At 35.5% G+C, this 23,300-nt stretch overlaps 1 long non-coding RNA gene across 1 annotated transcript in view; it reads right to left on the bottom strand.

The window, feature by feature from the left end:
• Positions 1-278: 278 nt before the first annotated feature.
• LOC105872398 (uncharacterized) overlaps positions 279-23,300 on the bottom strand; it is a 126,999-nt gene continuing 103,977 nt past the window's right edge. The window contains exons 3-6 of the long non-coding RNA XR_001154578.2: positions 7,423-7,543; positions 5,657-5,808; positions 3,689-3,803; positions 279-503 (exon numbers count right to left, since the gene is read on the bottom strand). This is a non-coding gene — a long non-coding RNA (uncharacterized LOC105872398). The remainder of the gene's footprint in view (positions 504-3,688; positions 3,804-5,656; positions 5,809-7,422; positions 7,544-23,300) is intronic.

The raw sequence follows: 23,300 nt of genomic DNA, 5'->3' as shown, positions 1-23,300 counted from the left end.
CAGTTGGCTTTCATAAGCCAGTACAATTAGCTTTAGCACACATGGGAGCCTGGCTTTCAGAAGTGAGTGAAGAAGTTAAAGGCAGACAAGAAGTCATAATATCAATGCTGAATCTCCAAATGGTGAGCTAGACCTTCTTCATTCCTCCTGCCAAAAGCCAAGTTTGATCCTGAAAAACTAGGCAAGGCTGAGTTTTAAGGGGGCAACCAGGTGGCCCCAGCGAAGAGAAGTGAGCAAGCTTGAGAAAAGCAGGGCTGACTCCGTGATGACCAGCCCCACACTGCTTCATCTGCATGGCTTGGATCAGAACAAGTAAAACTATGTAATCCTCAGCCACCAAATATCAGCTGACTAGTCCGTTAGGCTCAACACAGAATATCTTGACCAGTACCGTGGACCCATCAACTCCACGACAGAAACTGTGAATTGGTAAATGCTCCGTTAGGAAAGGGTTATCTCATTTTCCCTCTCATAAATTACTCCACTTTCTTCCAAGGTGAAGTCTAAAAACAACCAGAGAAAATAACAACATTAATAGTTAGCCTTATTTGAGTAAATGCTACATCACTGGCCTTGTCCTAGGCTCTCTACCTTTGTGGACTCCATTAACCCATATTGAAGTGGCTTCCAGCACTATTCCCTGTGGAGCCCAGGGCTCCTTGGAGATGCCTGAGGGACCACCTGAGGAGGAAAGCAAGGCCATGGGCTGGCACTTTGCAGTATCCTCTTCACTTAAACAGAGCAGCTCCACTCACATCTGTTTATTGACTTAACTTTCATGGAAGATTTCTTTTCAAAAGGGGGCTATATTGATTGTGAGAAAATTGAGAACTAAAAACTCAAAGTAATTCTACTTTGTTATATTTTTCCTTATTATAAAAAACATCAAAAATGAATCTAAAGTAAAAGACAAATAAAATTATCTATAGATATTTGTACCTCCTTAAAATAACTACTATTAACCTTTTGTTGTATACACTTCCAGATTTTTTTTTTATGTACACATATTAAGATAGGTTTTATTTTACACATTTAACATGTGAGGAAATTTATAATTGCCCAGAGTAACATAAATGAGCAGGGATCCTGAGGTCTGTCTCTTATGTTCTTATCAAGAAAAATAGGCAGTTACCTCGTATTCCCACGTACAAAGACCATATAAATTGATCCCTTTGTCTTTCTATGAATTTCAGTAGAACAGCTAATTTGATGCCATTCACATCTGCCCAGTCTACCACTTACATCTAAGTCAACCATCCCCCAGGGGATGAAGCCCCACACTAAATTTCATAAAATATAATACGCAAGCATGGGAAGGGAATGGACCAGATAGATGGTTTACACCCTGGCCCCGTGGGTTCATATAAGTTCTTAAATGTTATCTTCTCCTTAGGCCAGGCTTTTATCATTAAGCATTAATACCATTTAAAAGGGATAAAAGATTGTTACAAACTTTGAAAGATTCCAAGAGCAAATAAATGCTAGCATATCACTTCCAGAGTCAAAGAATATTAAAGTTAGATTAAAAATATACAATTAACCTAATACATTTTGAATTTGGACTAATTGTTTGAAATTCAAAAGGACCCCAGGATATTTTTCACTTGAAACACGGAAATAAAAAATTCATACTAAACAGGCATAGTTTGCCCTCAAGGTTGAAAACATTAATCATCATGCATCTAACTGTTAACTGTAAAAAATCATTTTTCTTCTGATTTAAAGGGAATTATTTAGTGAGTGTTTTTAACTTCTCTGCTTTCTGAAGCAGAGGCAGCAACATGGGGTCAGGTTCCAGGCTCCTCTGCCCCTTCATGAATCCCTTTGCTACAAAGGAGCTGCCTTTGATATACAAGGGAGCTCCTGGCCCAAAGAATACACAAAGCGCAGGAAGAAATGACAGTCTGCTATGAGTGTAATTGAGACTTAGTTACTAAATTCAGGAAGTGATTGGAGTTGAACAGTCTTTCTAAGAAGAAGGTACACATTAACCCCAAGTAAACAAACATGAGGCAATAATCAGTAGGGAAAGGTCGTCCCAGGACTCTCGATGAAGGTTTCCACAGCATCAAAACAATCATCAAGCTGGAAGTAACACCTTTTAAAAAAATAATTGGCTTTTTTTTAAAAAAAAAAGCTCAAAGGGGTTGTGTTCATATAGGATTGGAGTGAAAGATCCCATGATGTTACCAGATCCACCAGGCTTTTTCTGACCCCATTAGTCAGGAAGCACCCTGGGTACTCTCTCTCTCTCTCTCTCTCTCGTTCCTCTATTGTAGGAGCTGCCGCTCATGGAAACACACAAAAAGAAATGGCTCTCACTGGAGGCCTCTCACAGTGTAGAATGGCTACTCTCAAGAAGCCCTGTCACTCCGGAGACTCTCCCACATACAGACCAAAGTAAAGAGATGACAAAAATATAACTATACACAAAAATAAAGCTGCATATTTTAAAATATACTAAGAAATATATAACACATGAAATTGGCTTCTCATAGGAAGGGTGGGAATATTTAGTACCAAGAAGGAAATAGAATAAAACCAAATATACTTTATAGCCTATTTATACAACTTTTTCTTGAGGCCAAACCATCATAACCACCTGATCGGCTTATGACTGGGCTCTTCATTCTTGAAATTTCCTTAGGTGGGATCCAAGATAGCTTTCCTGATGCAAAACTATCTTCCTCAATTAATATTGGAATGAGACTCAAAAAGATCCATCATCTCTGAATTTTGGGTAGTGATTTGCTTCATCATGACAAGGGAATTTCAGATTCTTTTTTAAACTTTCTGGTTCTGGACAACATTTTGTCTGACAGTGCTTTGGATAACAAACATCCTTTCCCTGTGTAGGTATGAAGCTTAGAAAAATATCCAATGTTAATTAACTGAGTTTAGGTTGCTGTTTTTTTCTTAACATTAGTCAAAACTCTGGACAGGCATTATCTACTGAATTAATCCTCATCATATCTTTGAGTAGTGATGTAGGTCATTATTATACTTCTAACACTGTTATCATTTGCTCTAGCACTAGGCGTTAGAGGTTGTAGCACTATGTTCATTTTCTAGTCAAATTCTAGAATGTTTACTTTGGAAATGTGGCTAGTCCACATTAATTAATTGTGGCTAGCCCACATCAATTTTTGCCTAATTTCAGTGGAGTTTATCCTACGTTTTTCAAAACTGAAATATATCGAGTAACTTACTACATGCTAGGCCCTGTGCAACCTAGGAACACACACTTTATAGATTCTGCTAATATTTCTACTCTCGTAATTTTTTTAAAAAATGCTAGATTTCATTACAGCTTAATGAAAGCATGAATATATTTTCTCCCCTTTCCACTGAAGTTCTTGGATTCCCTGAATTGCATTCATTAACCTTGGTCAAGACAAGGCCTTATAGGTTGTGGCAGACACAGTCATTCATTTGCCTATATCCCCTTGAACTCATTACCAAGTATACCACTCCCATTGCGCTTTCATTGCAAATAGCCAGCCTCTATATCTGTAAATGAATAGCAGGGAGCATGGGGATTTATGCTACTTTGGGGGCACCCTTTAAACAATGACTGGCAGGTACAGGGGTACCTAAATACTCTAGCATCTTTTGCCCCTGATTGAAATACATCTAAGTTGTGACCAGCATGGTTCAGAGCCCCTCTGTGTGACTGAGCCAAACTTACCATTCCTGGATCCTTGCATCCTTCTAAGTTCCCACTAGTTTTCCCCAGGAATGCTTTCTAACAAATCACTTTCACAAGAATCCTCATTAGAGTATCTTCCTCTGAAGAACCCAACCTAAGACACAGGTCATAGTAAGATGTAGCTTATTTTTTATCCATATAATAAATAATTTTCCAAGTAAAAGTCAGTCTAAACTCTAATCAACAAAGTGCTCAAACTCATATTAGACTTGGAAACATTTAGAACAGATGTAAAAAGAATATTTACATTTTTGATAATAGTAGACCAACTAGGTAATGTAAACTAACCCTCCCCTTGAGAATGTCTCTAATGAAAGACCGTAAACTAAGGAAAGACTGAACACCAACCAACTGGGTAAATATTAGAGTAAATATTAATCAATATTGACTACATAAAAGTAACAACTAAGTTTTGTTGTGGTGGTAGTGGTATGTGTATGTGTGTGCATGTGCCTGTGTTCTAAAAAGAAGGTAAGGGTACATGAAACCAATTATTCTAAGGTTTTTGCATTATTTAAGAAGAGGATAAAAGCACCAATTAATAGCAGACATTTGTAAGTCAAGGATGTGTGCTGTAAGCTCTAGTATAATCATCAAAAGGACAGCAATTGAATATATAACTTTCAAGATAACAGAACAAAAGTAAAATTATGAAAAATAATTACTCCAGTAGAAAACAAGCAAGATGAAATAAAGAACACAGAGCCAATGGCAGAAATAGACAATCCATGAAAAGACAGTAGACTTAAGCCAAATATATCAATAAACACGTTAAATATAAATAGACTAAATGCTTCGATAAAGGACAAAAAGATTGTCAGACAACCCAAGGAAATATTGTTTTCAAGATACCTATCTAAAATATAAGGATTCAGAAATGTTAAAAGAATAAACAACAAAAGCCCATAGTAACATTCACACACAGCAGATTTTAAGGCAGAAAGAATTCCTAGAGGTAAAGAGGGACATTTAATAAAGGCAAAAGATATAATTCACCAGAAAGATACAATTCTAAATGTCTATGCACTTAACATGCCTTCAAATGTATGTAAAGTGAAAATTGACAGAACAAAAGAAATAGACAAATGAACAATCCCAGTGAAAGATTTTAACTCATCTTTCTCAGTAATTGTTGAAACACAGAAAAAAAATCAGAAATTATACATATAGAAGCTATGTCTCTAAGGTGTGACCAATATGGTCTTCAGAGCACCTCTGTGTGACAAATGGCCGAGAAACATATGAAAAAATGCTCAGCATCTCTAATCAGCAGGGAAATGCAAACCCAAACCACAATGAGCTATCACTTAACTCCAGTGAGAATGGCTTTTATCAAAAAGTCCCCAAACGACAAATGCTGGCGTGGATGTGGAGAGAGAGGAACCCTCATATGCTGTTGGTGGGACTGCAAACAAGTGATATTTCTTGACCTGAGTGGTGGCTCCTGGATGTTTCCTGGATGTTATGGTATATTATTGAACTCTACATCTTTGCTTCATGAATTTTTCCACATATATATTATATTTTAAATAAAAGGTTAAAATAATATTTTGAGAAGTAAAAGAATAAAATTAATTTTTACTAACTTGGGAATATTATTGTTATGCAGTGTTTATTGTTTTATTATTTGAATGATCATATTCCATTTCATAGATAAATTCAGAACATTACAATATTGGGCAGCTTACAAAAAACTGGTAATTGACATTTCTGAATACAGGTCTTTAGAAAATTCTAATAAATGCTGATTAATTTAAATTTAGCCTATTCTTTGCTAGACATGGAGTAGGGCATTTGGGTTAATCAAATACTCTGAATAATAGTGTTACTATCTATATCATACATAGGTTGTACATTGTTAAGATTTTACAATCTATTTTTTGAAATTCCTTTATACAAGCAATACTGAGCATAACTAAACTGTTAGTGATTCAAAAATAAAATTACCTTGTTTGAATGCCTTTAGTATCATCATCACAAGCTGCCATTGCACTATTGATGTGCAGAAGGGCCTGGGAAACATAAGTTTTGGTCGACAGAATTTCATATAAGAGCATTTCTGGTTAGTGTTCCAAAGGGCAATTGTAGTGTCACCTGACCTGGAAAATTGGAGTTTCATTTAGACAATATTCAAAACACATCTTGTATTGAGTCTCAGTGATAAAGAGAACTGCCTTTCTTCTCACCTCTTTCCTCCGACATGACAAAAATCTGTCCCAAACTAATTTGTGAAGCCTTCTTAGTATATGCGTACATGTGTATGCACACAAATGTTTCTTGGTTTACATTGATACAGATTTTTAGAGTCTACACCTATTTCCTTTCTCTCTCAAAGAGTTTTCAAGCTTTCCTTTTATAGGACATAGGCGCCATACACAGAAAGTTAATGAATAGCATCATGTATACAACACACTCTATACATTATAATAGATACTATGGTCATATGAATTTAAAGATAGTGCTACTATGTACCTTAGGCATTATAGTCCTAATATTAAAGAGGTAATATAAATTATTCTACACATGAAACTGCCTATTATAACCTCTGAGTGCCAGTTTTATACAAACTCTGAAAGTGATTTCTAATTTCTGGTCATAAGTTGAAATTTAAAAGTCTTTTCATGTTTTTTTTCCTCACAGCTAGTTTCAGAAGCCAGGGCCTTCAAAAATTAATGCAGTTAAATATTAATTTAACCTGAAATTATAGAACTGTACTCTCATCAACATCAGCATATAACCTCCCTGCAGCCCTACCAAACACACCCCCTTACACACGCTGTATTACAAAAGAGAGAAAAAAAAAAAAACTACTCCCAATTTAACTTACTGCATTTTTATTATAATGGCTAAAGTTTACCCAGGACTTTCAGCCATCTTGTAAAATCTCAGTGAACAGTTTAAAGTAAGTAAAGCAGTTCAAAGGCAGAGTGAGCTGACTCATGCAGAGCCCTGCCTCAGAGAACAATAGCAAATGGTGTCTTTCTAAACTCAGAAACTAAGAAAAAGTTTGAGCTAAATCCAGATGATTTAAATTTTGCTCATGAAAAGTGAATTTCCTCTACCTGTACTATTCTATTCCTATAACTAAGTTTGACATGATTCTCGTTTAAATACAATGGAAACAAAGAGAGGAAGTTACGCTTGGTATCCTTTACATTTATGTCTTCAAGGTTGTTTGGAAATCTTTTAGGCAGTTTTCCTTTCTCCAAATATTCCCTTCCGCTGTTTCTTTAACTGGAAGAGGTTTTTCATTTTATATACTGTATATTTCCAAGGTATATATGGTTCTGGGCAGGGTATTTGCTTTCCTTAGAGATATGAATCGCTTTTGTTCATTTACCTTCTTTGAAATTCATTTCTAGTAGCTGCAGAGCTGCTGCTATGGAGTGTTAATAGGCTTCTAACATAGCTGTCATTTCAAGTAATAGGTGCCAAGCTTTCAGCAGCTTATTAACACATTATAACAGCAACCCCTATACTAAACAAACAAATTGCACAGAGGAGGACACAAGCAAAATTAGTGTGTACAAATATATACATTCATATGTATACATACATACAGTATATACTTAGGACTCATCAACATATTTGGTTCCATACATGATTAGACCAGAATTGGCACTTTGTTTTTTATGAATATTCACAGGGAGAAAGAGTGGATCGGATTTGTATTTGGTCCCAAATGTGAGACGAATACAAACTGGTATAATTACTGAAAGATTTCCATCCTCTCAGCCCGGCGACACTCTCAAGACCGAAGAATTGCAGACTTGCGGTATTTCACATCATGGAACTGTGCTAACGTGATCTTTCAGCGCCACTTCATGGGGGATGCTGCAGAGAAAGAAAAAGTGGAAATAAGCAAAGAAATACACCAACTGGCAAAACTACTGAGAAAGGAAGAAATATGAAAGGAAGCAAATATGAAAATGTGCTTCTAAGAGTCAAAATTTGCATTTGGATATGAACACTGGACCAACTTTCTACAAACACAAATATATTCTTCCAGATGCAGGGGCAGACATATGTACAGATAAATATGAGAATGTATATTCACACATGCTTCATATAAATATGTGTAAATACACACACATATACACACATATATACATATGTATGTATATATAGATACACTGCCCTTTACAAGTGTTTATATATTTAATGGTTGCATAAAAATCCCTAGCAGCTTTCCTGAAGACTTATTTCAATAAAGGCTCTACATTTTACATTGTAGTAAAAGCTGACGTCTTTTGAACATTAAAAAAAAAAAAATCCCAAAGGAATTTATAATCATGTTGCAATATAGTTGAATGTTGTAAATATATTAAATCCAACTTTTAAATTGGCCAGATAATTTCAAAAATTTACTAAAATTTGTAGTATTAAGGAGGATGACTTGATGGCCTCTGGCTATCTTACAAGATTTAATATGTGCTACTTTTATTGTTACTAATAACAGCAGGTGGCATTATTAATTGTTCAGTAAGTACCAGTGCTGAGCTAGTAACTATAAACTGCACATACTATTTCAAATGTTTCTAATATCTGTAGACAACTTTCAAATCTGAAAAGGTAAGAGGAACTTAAAATAAAAAAAGCAAATTTAGTAACATAATTAAAGTGAATTAAATAATGATTGAGTTTCTAATAGAAATAATTCCTTCCCAATACTACTCTTGCTCTAGACTAGATGTAACTTGACATCAGAGTTGGAAGGAAAATTATTTGAACCCTGTAATAAAAGACAATAATTGATTTCAAGAAACTCCATTATAAAAAAATGCCCTGATTATATAGCTCAAACCCAGGAATGAGTATAAGAACCTTTTAACTCTTACTTGCCATGAAGGCATAATTCATACGAATAATAATGACATTCAATTCAGCAAAGAACATTTTCTTTGCAAAGTGGATACAATAACATGTAGGTAATGAAGTGCCAAATTTTGAGGTCTATTCTGAGGTTCTTTTAACCACATTCCTTGCATTGGCTCTCATGTCATCCCTGTCTAGCAGGGAGTTTGTAATACCACCTTCAATGCACTACTTCTCTTGTTTTTAATATTTCAAGTTGATTTTTATAACCCAAGAAGCTTTTGAAAATTAAAGTATTCCTTTTATTTGATACTCTAGAAGCCCCTTACTGAATTATAATCCTATTTCCCTCATTTCTAGATGTCTCAGATGATACTATTATACATACATGGTACTCACAGCATTATATAATAAGCTATTTAAAGACTACATGTACTGCCCTGCAAGCTCTTTGGGAGAAGCCTGTGTCTTATTTACCTTTCTTTTCCTAATACCAAGTACAGTACCTGGTACATGGTAGCTGTTCCATAAATGTTGAATTCATGAACAGATTAATGAATAAAGACTATGTTCTTTCTATATTTTCAAATCTGTATTAGCTCTCACCACTTAGTTAAATCAGATTTCATTTTTCCATAAATAATCTATTTCTAGTTCTAACAATGGTCTATACCTTAAGTCAAAGACAGAAAAATGAAGTGTTTGAAAGTCAGGCCCTCATCCCTCTCTAAGAACTTCTCCTGTTTCTTTGCCTGAGTAAATTGATGCCTACAAAAAATAAATATGCCGTAGGGTCAGGGCCAAGGGTCCTTTTGTATGATTTTAGTAAAAACATAGTTTTTTATAGAAAAGTATCTGCAATAGCCTCCCAAGAGTTTGGTCAAATCACCCCAGAATTTGGTTTCCAATGACAGTTATATGATATATGTGTGAAAATAATGGGCAGTGGTTTCAGATTATGAGTGTTATTTTGGTTGACATTCCCAGCAACTACCATGATTTTAAAATGGGAAAACAAAAGTCAAAATAATAAATAAGTAAATAATAGAAAAGGGAAGAAAAAAACCCAAACAACAAAAATATCTAGCTATATTTTTTACAGAAACCACTCAAGCCAGTTTGGAAAGGCTGGATGCCACACAACACATAAATTATGAACTTTCACTTTCCAATCACACTATGAGGGGAAGTTGTTCTGTGTTCCCACCATAGTATTTTTAATAATCTCCCCTATAAATATATATGTGGTTGGACTCTATGATTATAACACTATAATAAAAACTGGTAGCGAAACCTGTTTTCCACCTCAACATTGTTTATGCTATTTTAATAAGTTGAATAAACTCGGAAGACTAAGAAAATGTCACTTTTCCAACTCTGCTAGGAAAGAATCTGACAACTGCTACATAACCATTGAAATGCTGCAATTTGTTAAAATGCTCCTAATAATTTTTTCCTGACTTTTATTAAAAGGCTAAAGTATGACACACAGAAAGAGAATTAGGCTAATGATGATTAACATAATACAGGGGGAAAGGTTACCATGATGTTTAATTTCAAAGTCAAAGTGCTAGGGAGTTGGCACCTTCACAGAATCTCTGATCATGGGAGAGAGCAGAAGTTTGAAAAGAGTGCAAAGAAAAAAAAAAAAACACTGAGATTTTAAAATAATGAACAGCTTTCCCAAGTCTTGCCATACTGCAAAAACATCCATACGCCACACAGGCATGCAATTCCCAGGGGCTCATAAATTAATTTAGTGACAAAAGATTGTACCCAAGTGATAAAGGTCCAGTACTACGATTATCTTTATGGATAATTGGGGCCATAAAATAGTTCCAAAGCACCTTTTATTTGTCATTTGTTGACAATTCAACCAATTCTCCTGTCTGCCATCCTCCATATTTAATGGGTCCCTATCGAAGTATGCAACACACTCGTTTGTATGGGAAGAATGTCTTCATATTGTTATGCTGTTGCATATCCTTTACTTCCTTATGTTGTTCATCAGTCTACCTCCTGCTCTTTTTTCTATGACACCTCTGAGATGGTACCCATAGCAACACCCCTGAGAAGAAGGTGAAAGTGAAGATGCTGCAGTCATCCCCAGCGCACAGTGCTGACAATGCCAGTCATTAATGCAACAGCTTCTGCCTGCTCAGATCTCCCTCGCTCCTCTCTGGTCTTGTTTCCCCCCAGTAGCAGCCACAGAGCGCACTCTCGGAGATCCAGAGACTTGCTGTTAATGATTTGTCACTTGTTTAGAACACCTCAGGATGGCAGGTCTGTATAATCTGCCCTCAATGGCACTGCCAGGTTGCATTAGGAAACAATTACCTAGTTTATGACTAGTAAAGTAGGCGCCAGAATTTCCAATTAAACTTACATGTTTCCAAAGGAGTCTGGGTGCCCCTATTTTTTTATTTTTTTATATTTTTTAGGAAAGGAACAGACACCACCATTAGGGACAGTTCTATTCACTCCTGTTTCAGAGCAAGCCACTCGTGAATCAATACCCTCTAGATTAGTAAACTGAGGGCAACAGAATATGAAGAATCATTTTTATGTGAATTCATTCACTGCCATTTATTAGGTTCTCACTATTTGTTAGGATCTGGGCGAGATGAAATAATGGGCACACTTGCCTAAATGCTTTTATAGTAAGGAACCAAAAAATAAAATAAAATAAAAAGTCTAATATAGCTTTATTATTTCAATCACTGCTTCTTCTCTGTCTGTGTGTGTGAGAGCACATGAATTGGAGAGGGAAAAATACAGTGATTATGGATTTCTTTCCTCTTCCTTTATATTCTCAATTCATGCTAGAATCTGTAGGTTGTTATCAAAATTAAAATATTTTCCTATAACAAGTAACTATTATGAAATGTTTAACATCAAATATGAACATAAGCTTGTATAAGCTGACTATTTTTAAATGCTTTACATGGAAGAGATCTTGACTTAAGTATACCCCATGGATTTAAAATCACCATATTTATTAAAACACAGAAAGTTTTTTCCCATAGCTGAGAAAGGCCAAATGTTATTGAACTTCAACTCCAAAAAGATACAGCCTGGAATTTCCACACAATAGCTCTCATAATATCATATGATAATTACAATAATAATAACATAGAAACTTATTAAAAATTCCAGAAAAAAACAGATATTTAATCAAAGGTCTGCATGCACAAATATCACATACTCTTGTATCCCTATTCTGTCCCCTCCAAAAAGAGGAAGTAAACTAACCATTTATCAGTAGCAGTGTGAAAAGAGATGATTTATCATTTTAAATTTTTCATTGCAGATGGTTTTCATTTTAAAAGGCAGGGAAGCGATTTTTTTGAAATCATTTTTTTCCCTAATGCAATTGAACCAGACATTTCTCGTAAATCTTGTTGCTTTAGCAGACAATATTCAATTCTCTAAACTTTATATGCAATATCCAGCCTTTTTTATTTTTTTTAAGATGCCCGTCTCCTGGTCATGAAAATGAAAGCCATCTGAGAGGTGGCATCATATCCAAAGTATGCTATCCTGGCCAATCCTCTTTTCCTTAGCTCACACTTCATCTAAGATGTACCTCTTTGGGCTCGAAGTAAATCATGAGGTTCAATGAGTTTTTAAAATATGTTGTTGTTGTTGTTCTCCTCCTCCTCCTTCTTCTTCTTCTTCTTTTTTTTTTCCTTTGGTAAATGAATGAATCTGCCAGTCAATACATCTTTCGAGTTGGACAGCAAATTGTACCCAGTGATTCACTGAGTTCACTGAGTCAGGGAGCCCAAACAAAAAGCAAGCCACTGGGGAGAGCAGGGAGGGGATGCTTCCTTTTTAATTAAAAAATAGAGAATCATTTATACTTGATTTGAATTTCCTGCATGATGTCACCCCCTTTAAGGAAGAACGATTTAACATTTGTGGTACAGCATTACATATTAGCATTAAGCAAATGACATGGTGGTACTGTACTGACTAGATTCATTGTTATTCTTAAAGTACATTCACTGTCAATTTTTGAGGCCTCGGGATCACTAAAATCAAAATGCACATTAAAATACCATCAATCTTAAAATGCTATCAATCATCTTTGCATGACAAGTTTAGTCTAAGGTGCAATATAGATGTATATCTCAGATATAATTTTATATATGAATAGCATATATAATTATATATGTATTTATATATCACATATGTTTTTTATTTATATCTTATCTTTCTTTCTATCAATCTATGTATATTCTAATGGGAGAGTTCCTTTTATCAGCCCAAATTAAAAAGTGTTGCTTGTTCAGATTCTGAGGTTGCTTCTCTTATAAACATTCATGTTCCCAACTTCTAAAGATATAAGGGGTTGAATAAAATGCAATCACTGGTTGCCATGTATTTTGTAAGCTCCAAGTGGGCATTTCCAAAGGTAAATTCTACTTAAGATTTTATTAAATCAATATTCATTCATATTTGCAAATATTGCAAAGAAATGCAACCAAAACCCAATAAATATTTACAGAAAGTCCTTCATTTCCCAGACAACAAGGAAGGCCTGGCAGGTGAATGAATGGAGGCCAACCTTTCCCAGATGGAGAGTATTCCAAGAGGCACTGCAACTCCAGTCCCCTGACACCCAGTTCAGTGTTCCTAATATTATAGCCTGTGGTTTCCTACAGAATGAGTGAATACGGAACACCTTAGAAATGGATAAAATGATCTTTAACCAGCCAGGACTTCTTTAAAAAGTTGTCTTGTAAGTTCATTCCAAAGAGCATCTTCTTGACATTCGTTTGCTATAACATAAACAACACTTCTGCTACCATCTCATTCCCTTTTACATATATGCTTCCTAAGCCTAAATTTACAGTATCAAAATATGAATGGTACAGTGAAAAATAATTCTATTTTCAAGGACTCGATTTCTTTACACCTCAAAATTATGTTTATTTGGAAGAAGTGTACTTTAAAACAGTTTAAAACACAGATGTATCAAAGTCATAAGCTGGGATACAAGAATCCTTTGCTCCAAGAATATATTCTTCAATATCATGCTGAAAAGTGTAAACAGGAAAATTAAAATCACCCATAATCCCATCACTAAGAGATTATATATCCTGTGTGATATGTATTTATTTTTTTAAATCAAATCACAGTTGGCATACGACCCAATCCCCTAGGAAATCCAGTTTAACTCAGTGTTTATTTCCCTCCTTTAGGATCTTACACAGAACCCTAGGATTTACACAATCCTGGAAACTTTGGAAGAGGGATCTTCCACCTTGTCCTTCAGTCAAGGAGAAAGGAGAGGAGAGCCACAATACTCCCCTGGTGCACACTTTCAGCCACGTAGATCTCCTTCTGTAGCTCAAGGCCAGGTTAAATATTCTTTAAAAGTATAATTTTTATATTTGTATAATGTTCCATCCTATGATTACCATAATTTCTTTATTCCTGTATTGTTTGACATTTATATTCTTTCAAGAATTTTTGTTATTACTGATGATCCTATATAACACTACTTGTATATATAAATCCTTGGCCACATCTCTGAATATTTTATAAGGATAGAGTCTTAGAAATGAAATTCCTGTATTAACAAGTACAGATAGTTTTAAGGATACTTATTTAAACTTCAAAATTACTTTTCAAAAATGATATTAGTGTATTAATAGTGATTTGGCCTTTAGAAATATTTGTTACAAATGTCCCCCATTGTCTACCTTTCAAGTTTTTTGAAACAAATATAAGTTCTAATTTTTGTGTTGTCAAATTTATGCATATTTTTATTTGTACTTTTTCCCTTGGTTTTGTGCTTAGAAATTCCTTCTGTATCCTGAGATCTGATACTATTTTTTTATATTTTAATTTTATTTATTTAACACTTAAATCAAACTAGAATCTATTTGCAACAAAGAATGAGGTTAGAACCTTTTTTTCAAAATAACTAATCAATTCCTCATCACCAAAAATACTTCAGTAATCAATATAAATATTTTAATGCAATATTTTTAAAAACTGAAACTGTTATAAAAATTCAGAATGACAAATATGTCAAGTTTTATAGCCTTCTGGTATTATCCTTTAAAATAAAATCTAAATAAAGTAAAATGATTGCTAGCAGTCTCCCTAATATTTCCAGGGATTCCAGTGGGGACTTACATTCTCTGGGTGCTCACTTCTAATGCCAAACTCTTGCCCAATTGTCAAACACTTCTGGCCATCACATCAGCACTCTGATCAGTTTCACTCCTAGCATGGACACAGTTCCATTATCTTTATTTCCCAAGGCTATTATACATAAAGGATTTTTACTGAAAGTTTGGAGATAATTGAAGGGGAATATAGAACAGATGGGGAAATGCCCTAAGATTCATTGTGAAACATCACTGCGTCTAAAATTCTGCAGTGGCACCCACAAATCACAGTCATGATGATGCCTCCTCAGATTGACAAGACGCCAGGTTGATTTCTCCCTACTGCTTTCTCTCACCCATTACGCATCTGCCCTGAGATCAACAGTTGTCAGCCTTCCTTCCCTGCCTTTTTTTCAGCTGAAGTTATCACAGGAACGCTGGAAAGTCTTATTCCTTTACTGTGCAAAGTGATCGCCCAGAGTACTGGCTTTTGTACCAGATACTTCCAGTTCTTTCTTTATTTCCACCCCCTGACCCTTAGTGCTTCAGAGTTTGCTGGCCTGACTTCCAACTGCAATCACCTGCATTTATTGCATGAGGCTCTACTTGGCCAACAACATCTGTTTTGTCCACAGAAGCAGCAAGTTGGAAGTTCCTAGAGATTAAATCTGTTCTTCCTCCCAACCCAGCACCCCTCCACCAATAACCTAGAGGATTTGTTGTGTAAATACTCAATTTGTCTCATCCTTGAGTGATTAGAGTGGATGAGGCTAGGTACATGTTGTACACTTACTCTCACATTTCCCTAGCAAGACTAGGCTCTACTTGCCCAAAATGGTAAAGCTCTTAATTACAAAAACTGTCTTAACTGCTTTCCCTCCCTATTTTACTTCTTTTCTCTCCTGGGATCACCTCCAAACTCAACTACTAGCAGGGAAAAACTAATCTAAGAGTCCACTTACAAAGACAGAATTCATGGCCAAAAGGGCAGTCTAACTAGTCCTCTACGTTTAACTTTCCAAAGAACAGGCAGAGTTTTGGAATCACAGTTTTTCTTTATAATCCTTCAAAATTTGTGAATTCAACCATAGGTTTTATTATTATAGCCTTTATTCCATTCTTAAAAATGCTATATTAATTTACTTCCAATTTCTGCGCTCCTCCCCTTTATTGTTGCATCTAGTCTCACTCTTTTATTTTCTTCAGACCAATTTAAAAAATAGTTGTAAAATTTAAGGGAAAAAAATCTGCAAAATCTAGTATAAAACTAAATTCAACTTAGAAATTATGAAAAAGTTAGTCTTAGAAAAATTCTTTTTCCACATTGGAACATGTGTATCTCCTGGTTAATTTCAGTCTTCCTTTATGTCTCTCAGTAAAACATGGGTTCTTGTTTCAAATAATGAATCACATCTTTCTTACTCTTGCAAATATGAAGTTCATTTGGCTGCAAATATGAAGCACATATTTCTTAAAAAGAAATTAAAATGACCTAGAGCTAAAAATAAATAAAGGTTAAAAAAAAAGTTGTTTCTTTTCATAGTGAATTCAATCACAACCTAATGCAATGAAATGGATAGTTGTTACAAGTGTAGTGCTCTATTTTAGTTTACAGATAAAAGCTCAAAAGGTTTTAATTAAAAAGTGACTTCTAGATCAAATAGGATTTGCTTTATGAATCAACACTCAAGTGCATATATAGTAATAACATTCATCGTGTGTCAGGCAGATGAGAGTGGGGAGGAGAGGCTGGGTATATACACACCTAATGGGTACAGTGTGCACTGTCTGGTGGAGGGACACACTTGAAGCTCTGACTCAGGTGGAGCAAGGCAATATACATAACCTAAACATTTGCACCCCCATAATATACTGAAATAAAAATAAATAAATGTCTTTCTGTTTTCCCCAAACAACTACATTTTTCATATATTAATAAATTTAAAAATAAAACAAAAAATGAGGCTTCTAGCTTACAGGGAGACTTAATAGTATTAAAGATACAGAATCTTTGAGTTCAGAGACAATTGACAAAGTAGATAATGCAACACCAAAGTTATGACTCCTATTTTTGATTTTGGAAACTTCATATTTGCTTATACCCCTTTCCAAAAATGGTTCGAAATGTCTTAAAACAAAGGACATGTAGAATGAAGCTAATTAAATAAGAAGCAAGAAAATGAGAGGGAAGCATGTTTTTTTTTTCCTTTCCCACAGAAATATTTATTTAGATCAGCCTTAATTTTGGGTTCTGGGATCAGTACCAAGTGATCTGACTGTATTAAGTAAAGACTATATATTTCCTGAGAGATCACTAACTTTAAAAAAAAAGTATGGACCCTGAAAAACAGGGTGCAATGCAATGAACTCCAGAGAACTTCAAGAAGCACATTCTTAGGAGAATGAATATTGAACCTGCCTTTGCCCTGAACACACTGTGAGATATTGGCCAAATCATTCAGCCTATCTGGGCCTCTAGTTTTGTTTTTTTTTTTTTTTTTTTCGGCATATTATGGGGGTACAGATTTTAAGGTTTCAATAAATGCCCATTTCCCCCCCTCCCCCCAAAAGTCTGAGTCTCCATCATGACCATCCCCCAGATGGTGCACATCTCACTCATTATGTATGTATATACCCACCCCTCTCCCCCCTCCCACCTGCCCAATACCCTATTACTGTAGTACATATGTGTTCACTTAGGTGCTACTCAGTTAATACCAGTTTGCTGGAGAATATATCTGGTGCTTGTTTTTCCATTCTTGGGATACTTCACTTAGTAGGATGGGTTCCAGCTCTAACCAGGAAAATATAAGATGTGCTATATCACCATTGTTTCTTAGAGCTGAATAGTACTCCATGGTATACATATACCACATTTTATTAATCCATTCTTGGATTGATGGGCACTTGGGCTGTTTCCACAGCCTTGCAATTATGAATTGTGCTGCTATAAACATTCGAGTGCAGGTGTCTTTTTTGTAGAGTGTCATTGGATCATTTGGGTAGATGCCCAGCAATGGGATTGCTGGATCAAATGGTAGATTCACTAGTATCGCTTTAAGGTATCTCCATATTGCTTTCCACAGAGGTTGAACTAGTTGCAGTCCCACCAGCAGTGTAGGAGTGTTCCTCTCTCTCCGCAACCAGGCCAGCATTTATTGTTTGGAGATTTTTTGATAAAGGCCATTCTCACTGGGGTTAAGTGATATCTCATTGTGGTTTTGATTTGCATTTCCCTGATGATTAGAGATGTTGAACATTTTTTCATATGTTTGTTGGCCATTCTGTCTTCTTTAGAAAAATTTCTGTTCAAGTCCTTTGCCCACTTTTTAATGGGGTTATTTGATTTTTTCTTCCTAATTTTCATGAGTCGTAAGTATATTCTAGTTATCAGTCCCTTATCGGATGCATAGGATGCAAAAATTTTCTCCCATTCTGTAGGTTGTCTGTTTACTTTCATGACTATTTCTTTGGCTGTGCAGAAGCTTTGTAGTTTGATCATGTCCCATTTATTTATTTTTGTTGCTGCTGCGATTGCCTTTGAGTATTCTTCATAAAGTCTTTGCCCAGGCCGATGTCTAGGAGAGTGTTTCCAACTTTTTCCTCTAGAGTTCTAATAGTTTCATACCTTAGGTTTAAGTCTGTTATCCAGCGTGAGTTGGTTTTTGTGAGAGGTGAAAGGTGTGGGTTCTGTTATAGCCTTCTACAGGTGGCTATCTAGTTTTCCCAGCACCATTTATTGAAGAGGGATTCTTTTCCCCAGTGTATGTTTGGGCCTCTAGTTTTTGTGACTAGAAAAGTTATAAATAATATTCCAGATCTCAAATATTGGGTCTAAAGTGACATCTACTCTAAATAGTAAATCTGGGTTTCTTTCCAAACCATTTATGTCTATTTTCTTAAGTAGCCTGCAGCTATTTGGGAAATGTACTTATTTTTTAATACTTTTATTGAGATATAATTTACATACCATAAAATTCATCTATTTAAAGTGTACAATTCAATGATATTTTATTCAAAATTTTGAACCATTTTCTCAATTCAGGTAAAGTTGAAGGGGTCATATAGACTATAAATTCCCCTTATGAAAGTGGGTAAAAAATTGATTTCAGCAAACCTGTTGGTAGGATAAGTTCATTTAAGTCATATTTTCTCAATGTGCTTCATCTTTTGGGGGGACTATTTTACTTTCTCATGATATCAAACATAATTCTTAAATATAAGTCTAAAAAGATTCCACAGACAATAAAATTTATGTGGGAAATATTCAGAGTCCTGCTAAAGACATAACAATAGGTTTCAAGTAATAGGCAGAGAGTCACAAGACAACACAGGAAAAGAATGTATATCTAACACTACACTACTCTGCTGTTTGATCCTTGTCAAATTCTCTCTGCCTTTGTTTTCTCATGTTTGATAAAAATGTGATCAATCATAACACAATCCTTCTCTGTTATTGTAACAATTATTGACATTTTTATTCATTTAATATTCACATGAAATTAATATTAACTACTCTCCCAAATTAAATATTGGCACTCAGATAACATCAAAGGCATATGTTTTGATGGGAACCAATGGCCATTGTTGGAATTTTATTCCGCTACAATTATAGAAAAGACATAGGAAAAAAGTACATGACAAAATTGCAATCAAAGTAAAAGATTTACTCTTACAAGCAAAGTAAAAGTTCCAAATTGTCCATTTGAGAGTAATTCATAAATGAATGCTTCCAATTATTCCTGTGGTAATTATTTGTTAGATATATTTGAACTCCCTTGTGCCTGAAGGTTCTGACCCACCATATTTGGGGGAAGCCAAATTTAATTTCATGGTTGATCTGTATGATCTGCTAAATTCCATGTTTGAAGGCTTTCCACTTATTCTACAAAATATTGATTTAACATGATTTTTGGCTGGTGTCATTCCTGCTTTCCACACTAGAATCATCAGTCTACATTGGTATGGATCAAGACATCAGAGGAAATGAGCAGTGGTGATCATGTGGACCCTAAGCGTCTACATTGAAGGAAGAAATTCACATGTTTTCACCACACATACATGTGTTTCAAAACCACATGGTCTGGACATACATAGCTTCTCGAGTTAAGGATCAGTAGAATAAATATTTATTGAACACTTATTATAGGCAAAACCCTGTGCTAAGTGCTGTGACAAATGCAAACATGAATAATAGAAAGTCCTAGACTTACAGGAGGGTCAGAAGTGCACAAAAATAACCCTAATTTAAGGTTAAGAAGGGTATTATAAGAGAGTGGGAGAGAAAAGCTGGCTGAGGGTTCAGAGACATGTATTAAAAGAGTGGAGATTTGAGCCAGGTTTTAAGGGCAGAGCTTAATTACTGACCATAATCTAATTTAAGTCACCATGACTAAATAAATTTTAATCAAAGGCATTAATTATAAGTAAAAGATTTGCCAAATCCTGTGTGTAAACAATGCAAATATTAAGCCACATGCTGTGTACACTGCATTTGTGGAAACCCCTGTAATATGATTTTGTAAAAAATTAAAGAACCATAGTGAAAATAGTTAAAATCAGAATATACCCCTATGTATCAGATATAGTTCCCTAGCCTAAATATTCGGATACTAGCATCATCGTATGGCTTGTAGAAGTTAATGATATAGGAATAAGAGCTTAATTTAAAAAAAAAAATCAAACAATAGCAGCTCAAGTAATCAACTCCTCAACTACAATGAAAGTCACAAGTGCAAAATGAAGAGCAGGAAGTTTTAACCTGGAGTTTAATGCACTGTAAATAGTTGAGTCTCCATCTGCTATAATCTTCCCTCTTGATCATTCAGCTTTCATGGCACTGTCTCCAGTTCCGGGTCAGCAAGCACATCACCCTCTAGGCCACTGTCCCACCCTCACTTGTCCAGGATGTCATTGATGTATGATGTTAAATCATCATCTAATGAAGACCCAAAGTTCTCAGGCTTTTCTAATTTTCACAGAAAATGATCTTTAATTCAAAACTATGCCTGGCTAATTAAACTTTCCTGTGATCTAATTTGCTCTAATTATTTCCATAAATTGAGATGTAACAGGGGTTATATAAAATTATCCTAACACAAAATTGGGTTTTAGTCTGAGTTTTAAGCTACAATGAGGGTTTCTGCATTGTTGCAGCCTGTTGCTGAATGTGGATACTATTATACAAAAATCAGAACTGTACAAAATGAATTAAATAAACTTTTCTCTTTGCATTTCAAACCTTAAGGTAAAGTTTCACTCTGAAAACACCACAGACTGCACAACTGAAGCTGAACAAACAATTTTGATATAGAGCCAACGAGAAGCTGTGTCATCTACATTGAATACATTGACCATCAAATACTAACTAGAAGCCAAACTAGCTCTTAACTTCTTAAAGGGTATGGAATCTAATTATATGCTTTTCTAGAGAGTATCCAGATTTTCTATCAAATTGTATTTTCATATCTCTGTGGCAAGGACATGGCAACTGTTCAAAAATGGCCCATATTTCTTTTTTGATGGGTGGAAAGGAGAGGGCAACAAGTTTTAGGAGAAATGGACGTGGTTATCACAAATGCTAACATAGTAAACTGAACCACAGAAGCTTTCTCAGAATTGCAGCAGATATACAGAAGAGATGAATGGAATGAGTTCACAGCCCAAACTATTATCTTAAAACAAGCAAGAGTTTGTGACTTAGAAGAATCTTCATTTGGGCTAGTCAGATCACTAGAAAGTAGCAACTAATGCCAGTGCAAACTTTCTAATAACAGAAAGCCTAGATGCCACCAATGGGAATAATTGCCATCTATAGAAGTCTTATGAAAAAACTGCCTTATAAAAGTTTTTTTAAATCAATTAAATAAATATATAAAATTAAACTCATCTATATTTTTAATGTACCTCATTGTAGTTCATTATGTAAGACCCCCATATGTTCTGTATCATTAGTGAAACATTCTCAGTGGTGTAATGATGTAGTACATACACATGGGGTAAAGTAATGCGTTTTTCATTTCTTCTGCACATTTCATTACAGGGTAGAGATACTGCAATTTTTCACTTAGGATTCCATTTTGGTGTGGGAAAGGGGAAATAGACCTAGAGAGCCAAAACTGCATCCAATTTCTCTAGTTTCATAATTCAGCGACTGATAATTTGCTGAGAATAACTTTTCTTAGCAGTCCTCCTCCTATCAGTGCTCAGAGACTGTAGTTTCTAGCATTTTTTTTTAAACCAACCAGGCATGTTTGATTTTTGAGGATTATACAAATCCCTTAATTCTCATCAGCCATTTCTACCAATAAGGATTGAAGCTTATGCTCCAATTCCTTAAAGGGAAATTTTAGTTTATGGCAGATGAGAAATGTAGGATGCCATACTTTCCAAATTTAGCTCTCTGGAATGTTTGCGTTAGGGATGATCCATTAGAGTTTACCTTTTCTTTGGCTTGATTGGTATAACTAGATCTTTCTGATGACCTCATCAGAAAGTGGGCTGCTACACAGAGTGGCCTGTAACTGTCTTTGGATGATATAAAAGGCTGTTGTGTCACAGCTTATAAAGAGCTCTGCACTGATTCCATGGAATTTTTTAAATGAAAGGTTAAAGCCACCACCACACAGAACTACAAAAGTTAAGTATTTCCACGAGATGTTTCAGGGCCCCTGGTGCTTACAGCTGCACTTCCCCATTCTGCTGGGTTCTTTTTATCCTCCTTTTTCTAATTTATTGATGATAATAAGAGGGCAGTTGGTTTCTCGAAGTCTGAGCACTAGCCTGGCTGTGAAAACATCCTTCCCTCTGTCTCCCAGCTCTGCCTCCTCTTGCCCCAGGTAGGAAATGCAGCTGCAAAATAAGCCCCAGCTCTTCCTTCTCTACACCCGTCCCTGATTAGCACAGACACCTCATCTCAAGAAGGAAATCGTATTATTACACATTATTTCAGTACAAGACTATTGCTGGGCACAGAGGGCCAAGTGGGCTCAATTAAGCATTTCTTGGGATATGTGTGGCTATCTACTGTGGGCTGATACTGGACAACATGCTTCATTTTCTTGGGGTCTACTTAGCAACATGCACTTTTCCCATTCACTATTTGCAAATACCTGATCTATCACATATTTTCCATTCCTTCACTTCATGTGGATTGTAATTAGTATACTCTTTCCTTTGAAGTGTCTATGTTAGGATCAGATTTGTGGGTCAGGGAAAGAGGTAAAAAGGAAAAGGAAGGGGCAGAAGAGACCCCCAGGAATTTTTGGGAAGAGAAGAAAAATTAAAGTAATAGCCAACAAGCCAGCAAGTCCCAGTTGTCTACTAAGAGTCTCGTTGATAATAAGGCAGGGAGACAATGATGTCAAACAGTTGCTGTTTTCTGTTCAACATCACTTCCTTTTTTGACATTAAGCTTGAACTCTACCAAGGTTATGGCAGACCCAGTTCCACCTGCACTCCTCAAGCTGGAACACTCACAGGATAGCCAGCAAATAGATGACACAATGACTATAGTATTTTGTTGCAAAAAGAGCTGATGAAGAACAAACATCCTGGTGAGTGAGATGGCTATACTGCAAATATTCCAGCTTGAGGAGTGCAGGCAGAACTGGGTCTGCTGTGGCCTGCCCTAATGCCCAATCCACAGTTCT

This window comes from Microcebus murinus, chromosome 6 (genome assembly GCF_040939455.1).
Source record: "Microcebus murinus isolate Inina chromosome 6, M.murinus_Inina_mat1.0, whole genome shotgun sequence".
Lineage (NCBI taxonomy): Eukaryota > Metazoa > Chordata > Mammalia > Primates > Cheirogaleidae > Microcebus > Microcebus murinus.
Note: the sequence above shows the minus strand (reverse complement) of the source record. Positions and strands in the feature narration are given on the sequence as shown.